The sequence below is a fragment of the Mus pahari genome, chromosome 1, assembly GCF_900095145.1.
Source record: "Mus pahari chromosome 1, PAHARI_EIJ_v1.1, whole genome shotgun sequence".
NCBI classification, from domain to species: Eukaryota; Metazoa; Chordata; class Mammalia; order Rodentia; family Muridae; genus Mus; species Mus pahari.
Window position 1 is genome coordinate 69632968 of NC_034590.1, and position 5993 is coordinate 69638960.

The following is a 5993-nucleotide window of genomic DNA, read 5'->3' on the forward strand; positions in this document are numbered from 1 at the left end:
GGAGAAGGGAGATTTTTCCTCAGTGACTCCTAAACGCCTTGTGTGGGGTCTTTGGAGACTGGCTACAGCCTCCCACTTCGGGTCTGAGGATGTAAGACAGAAATACCTCCAGTTGGCTGAAAGCATTTGTAAGCATCTTTGTGTGCATCTTTTAGTCCGCTGTGTGTTGTCACTGGCGCCTGCTTGGTCCAGCCCTGGGCTGGGCCCTGGGGACATAGATGAGTCAGGTCTGCATGCTGAACCCCGTGCCCAGTGGTGGCCGCTCTGGCTGTCCCTGCTGCCTTGCCCAGAGTTGTGGGTTGTTCTTTGAGAGAACCCAGTCGGGGCCCTGGTGAGCTGTGGTTCCTGCTCTGTGGCCTGGACACAGACACAGAACCTTTCATCCTCTGCTCAGTACCTCCTGTCCCCAGACAAGCCTTCCTTATGGGCAGTGTATGCACTCCACTGGCTTCCTGTAGGGGCCTACCTCTCCCTGGGACTAGCCTCCCAGCTGCTGCTTGCCACAGCGGGCTACCTGAGACTCGACACCCACCTCCCCAATATTCTCCCACCCCTCCACGGCTCAACAGGTAGCCACACTCCACCTCCACCACTTGGATTGTAGCTCCAGCCTGTCCTTGTCTTCCAGGCTGCCCTAGCTTCTTAGTAATTTCTACTCTCACCCTTACTGCTCTTTCTCCAGGTAACCCCCCAGCTTTCCTGAACTTTTTCTCCCTGTTGCCTATGTCTCCACCTTAGGGGGCTTCTCCCTAAGGAAGGGCATTGGCCATGTCAGTACAGGGCCAGGTGTGGATGACCTGTGAGGTGTTTTTTTTGAATGAGTGGTACGGGATTTCTGCCCTTCTCTAAAAGCTGGAGCCAAAAGACTACATCACAACAGCTTGCAGCCGAGGTGAGTCAGAGGTTCAAGCCTTGTTTGCTGTCTCCCTTGGCACAAAATGCCTGTCAGCCAAGAGACTTCTCAGGGAGGTGGTATGATGTTCTGGCCCCTCTGCCAGAACTGGGGCCCTTGAAGATTACCTCACTAGGCAGAAGGATGTCAGGGCAGGAGCAGCCAGGAGGTGGCTGTTCACCCAGAAGTGCCCTGGCTCATAGGGGCATCAGCATGGAAGGCAAGGCTCTGGAACGTCTCAGATGGCCAGTGCGGAGTGTGGGGGAGAAGGACAAGGGGTAGCAGAGATGAGTGGCCTCTGAGTGCTTCCCCAGTGGAGAAGAGAGACTGCTGTGCAGGAGACAAGAATAATAGGGTAGTGTGCCCCTTCTAGAGTCAGAAGGTAGAGGGGAGTCGTTTGCCTGAAGGACGCCCCTCCTGGCAAATATGGGCTGCTGACAGGCTCTCAGAGTGATGTAAACAGCCAGGCTCTTCAAGCCTCCCTACTCCACTCTGGGGAGGCCTGGAGACTTCACAGACGTGAGCAGAGCTGTGATTGATACCATGCCCTTGACAGCGGCTGGAGAAGTGCATGAACGGGATCAAGCCGGGGATCCGGGAGATTCTTGGCCCAGGAGCAGCAATGAAGGGGTAGGGAGAGGGGGAGGACGTGAGAGGGCAGCTTTTCCTCACAGGCCCCTCATTCATACTGTTCCTTAGTACCCAACCCCACCATGGCATGCGGGGGAGATGGACTCGGAGGCAGGGCTAGCAGATTCCTAAGGAGCTGAGGCTTTGACTCCAAAGAAAAAAATCTGGGGAGAGGATTGGTGGGTGGGAAGTGTAGGGAGCAGGGTGCTAAGGGGAGGTGTGGAGGACAGGGGAGACAGGAGACTCAACCCAAAGGTCTCTTCTTCTTCTTTTTTTTTTTTTTTAAGAGCCACAGCTGAGATCAAAGGCGATATTTTTACAGCAACTGAAATAGAAAACCACTGGACACATGGTGGGAGGTGAGTGGCCAGGACACAGGCCCCTTTGTGCAGCTTGTGGCTGGAGTGAGCATCCTGCCCTCTTGCCGCAGGGAGCTGGGGACAGTGTGGCAGTGACCGTCCCAGCTTGGGCTCAGGGAATCAAGGATAAAACAGGGATGAGCCCTGGGTGCCGACTCCAGTCCCCGATGGTAGAATCATCAGGCTCCTGCCACCCATGCAACCATCGCTGTCATTGTGTGGAGTTGTCTGTCGTTGCAGGTGTCTAGGAAGGACCGGAGTCTTCCAGACAGTTCCCTGGAGGAAGGTTTGCTAGTGGCCCCTGTTTTGTGGAGAAAGAAACATACAGTTCAGTGAAAAAGTGACCCAAGTTCTACTTCTGTCCTACAAGGAGTTGGGAACAAATTCAGGATGAAGTGCTGAGGACAGATCGGACATCCCTTATACTCACTGTAACCTTCCATCTACCTACTCAGACACCAAACTGTCCCTCTGTTAGCCATAGCCAGGTCCCCTGAGGTCCTCGGATACCAGCATTAACCACAAATACGCTGGGATTATATATTCTCAGGTCCGAATCCAGACTAACAAACCAGAAATTGTCAGAGTAGGACCCAACTCTCCAGACAGGGATTCCGCTGGAAGCTGGAGTTGAGAATCCTGCACTGCATTGCCTCAGTTTCCATAAGGTTAGGCTGACACACGGGCTGTGTGTGTGAACCTGGGCCGGGCATCCTTTTAGCCATACAAATATTAACTCAGCGAAGTTCACAAATGATCCCGTGGGAAAACCTAATGAAGTGGAGGTGCACGCGGCAGAGGAAACCAGGCAGCTTTGAGCAGGATTCTAGAGTCAGGCTCTTCCCGGCTCCTAGAGGACATTCTGGGCACGGTGGAGAATGTGGTCCTACGGGTGGCATTACCTCACCTGAGAGAGACGATGGCCCCCGTTCCCTGAGATCTGCTGCTTTGTCAAGACAGGAATGTGTCATCTGCAACACCAATTTCAGTGTCTGGAACCCCGGGGAATGCCAGTCTCGCCCTGCACCAGGCTACAAACTCACAGCGACATCCTGGGCTTTTGAAACACCTCACTCTATACGGGACACAGAGTGGTCTCTCACAGGGAGCTGGGACCCCAGTTTGACCTCTCTGATCCTCTGTTTCTTCTCCTATGAAGTGAAGGGCAATAGTTGTAAATCCGCAGGGCTTCTGTGAGGTTGGGGGTGGTGATGTTTGTCACACCCAGAAGTGTGCACAGAGCAGCAGACTGTGGTTAAGCCAACTACCCCTCTTTCTCCCCCCTGCCTTCTGGTGGCTTTGGGGAATACCAGCATCCAGAAAAAGTTCAAAGGAAGAAGCAAGTTCCTAAATGAACCAAGTGCACTTGGCCTCCAGCCCCTCGGCTCTCTCCATCTCCTGGGCACAGGGCTCCGGGAAGGTTTTGGAGGTTAAACACAGGCGCCTGCTGTATCCCAGCAGAAACTTAGTTACCTGTGTTGGGGAGCACCAGCTCTACCACACCTCACCACATCTCACACACCACAGCACACTGGCCAGGCCAGGCCAAACTAGGCTTCTGCAATCAGTACTGTGTTTGGGGACCAGTTGCCGCCAAGCTGAGAACATCTGAAGCTCGTTAACTGGGGGTTCCCTGGGGGCTGACCCCCACTTTGGCTTGGGGAGAATTACCCACAGACAGAACTTGCAAAGGATGCAAAGACCAGGTGAGGGGTGGCCGTGAAGGTAGGGGGAGGCAGTATCTCTGGAGTGGCCTCTGGGGACCTAAGGAGAGCCGAGAAGGCTGGGAGGAGAGCCCTGGGCCTGGCTCAGTTCCAGCCCAGAGTGGCTCACCAGTTATGCAGCCTGGGGAGGGGGGGGTCAGGGCCTGTTTTCTCCTCTCTAGGCCTCAGTGCCCATGTGTGGAAGGGGCTGACTGGGAGGGTATACACACAGAAGGCCTTGGCAGCCTGGGGAGGGGGGGGTCAGGGCCTGTTTTCTCCTCTCTAGGCCTCAGTGCCCATGTGTGGAAGGGGCTGACTGGGAGGGTATACACACAGAAGGCCTTGGCAGCCTGGGGAGGGGGGGGTCAGGGCCTGTTTTCTCCTCTCTAGGCCTCAGTGCCCATGTGTGGAAGGGGCTGACTGGGAGGGTATACACACAGAAGGCCTTGGCAGCCTGGGGAGGGGGGGGTCAGGGCCTGTTTTCTCCTCTCTAGGCCTCAGTGCCCATGTGTGGAAGGGGCTGACTGGGAGGGTATACACACAGAAGGCCTTGGCATTCTAGAATTTGGGGTCTCTGAGGTCTAGCTTAGTGCTATAGGGAGGTAAACAATCAGTAATTCAACCAGGGGCAAGTCAGTGGGAGGGAACCATGACTCCATTCAGTCCTGTAGATCATAGGAGAGTCAGGAGCAGAAGGTCAAAAATATGACCCGATAGCTCAGAACCGTCAACTTAGGGTCAAAAAGTAGCACAAATGGTTAAACTGGCCAGAGATGGGGCAGATGTGAATGGAACCCTCCAGAAACAGGACTTCCAGCTGGGTGCATGGTCCAGAAGCCAAGGGCTTCTCCTTAGGACTCACCGCCCTTACTTTCTCTCCCATAGACCACAGCCAACATTCCCTGAGAATGGTTTTTTTTTATGATCATGCCCTGCGGGGTTCTAGGTGATACACATACATTAAAAGCAATTGAACTTCCCTGTGTGCCAGGTCCTGGTGACTGACAAGCCTGGAGTGTGGCCACCACAGGGGGTCTCAAGACACCTCACAGGGCAGGCAGGCTGGTCCTAACACTACCCTGACCTCAGGCAGCCTCCTCTTCCCTCTTGGGACCCACGTCTCTGAAAAGCTGTGGCCTGGTGAACCTGAGACTCACACACCTCGGTGACACAGCCTCTCCTCAGAGACGCCTGGTGTGAGCATTGGGGCGGGCGCGTCTCCAGACAGCACATCTGGCTTTGGGAGAGAGGGTGCGCATGTGGCCAGAGTGGGCTTTCCTCAGCCTTGGTTCTGCTCTGGAGTGTCCCTCAAGCACAGGCTGCAGAGTGCCGCTCAGCTGGGAGCCTTTGGTTCATTGAACTTCCAAGATGCTATTTCTAAAGGCCCAGTCACAACAGGACCACTCCAAACACACTGCCACAACTAAACACTTGATCATTTTCAAATAAGAAAAACTAGCCGGAGGTCTGTAGAAAATACAGACAGCTGTGAATATATGAAAACATACCTTGGGTTAGTTTTTCAGAGAAATTTCCACCCCCTTCTCCATCCATTCTTACTTCCCCCACCTCTGCACTTATCTGAAAAACCCTCCTCCAACCCCAGACATAATCAATAGCTCATTACCTTTGCCAACAGCTGTTACCTGATGAATCCTTGACAGCTGATCCTGGAAGACCGTCTTTGTCCGGATTCTGGAAAAGTCTGGAGTCTTTCAGAACAGCAAAGTTTCCGCCCAATCAGAACTGTTTAGGAGATATTGTAAAAATCCCTCCTGGTCAGTGATCCAGAGACTGAAGGGGTTTCCAGGTCCCTTGCCTACTGTGTGGCCCTGGGCCTGTCACTGCCCTTCTCTGAGTCTGTCTCTATAAAGGACTGGGCCTGGTCAGGTGGTTTCTGCCTGGCCAGTCCCAGGAACTCAGGCTCAGCCAACTAGGGCTGGGCTAGCCTGCTCTGAGGACAAGCTCTCACACCACTCTGGGTTCCCCCATGAAGAGGATCAGACCAGAGTGCCTGTCCTGTATATCAGGCCTGCCTAGAGCTCCCAGAAGGTGGACATCCAGGGCCTGTGAGAGTGTGAGGTGTCCAGGGGAGCTCCTGCCTGCCTTGCACTTGGAGACTGGGCCAGGCTTACCAATGGGCGCGCTCACTGACACATGCTCACAGCTCTGAGGAGAAGTGTGGACCCTAGCCCAGCTCTCCACATGAAGTGTCAGTAATGTTTCCCAGAGGGTCTCGGGGCTCATGACATCATAGATAGCAGTTTCCATGTAGCACTGACAGAGAGAGCTAAGTCCATTTAAAAATGAGCAATGTCTTTTCTTCTTCTTCTTCTTCTTCTTCTTCTTCTTCTTCTTCTTCTTCTTCTTCTTCTTCTTCTTCTTCTTCTTCTTCTTCTTCTTCTTCTT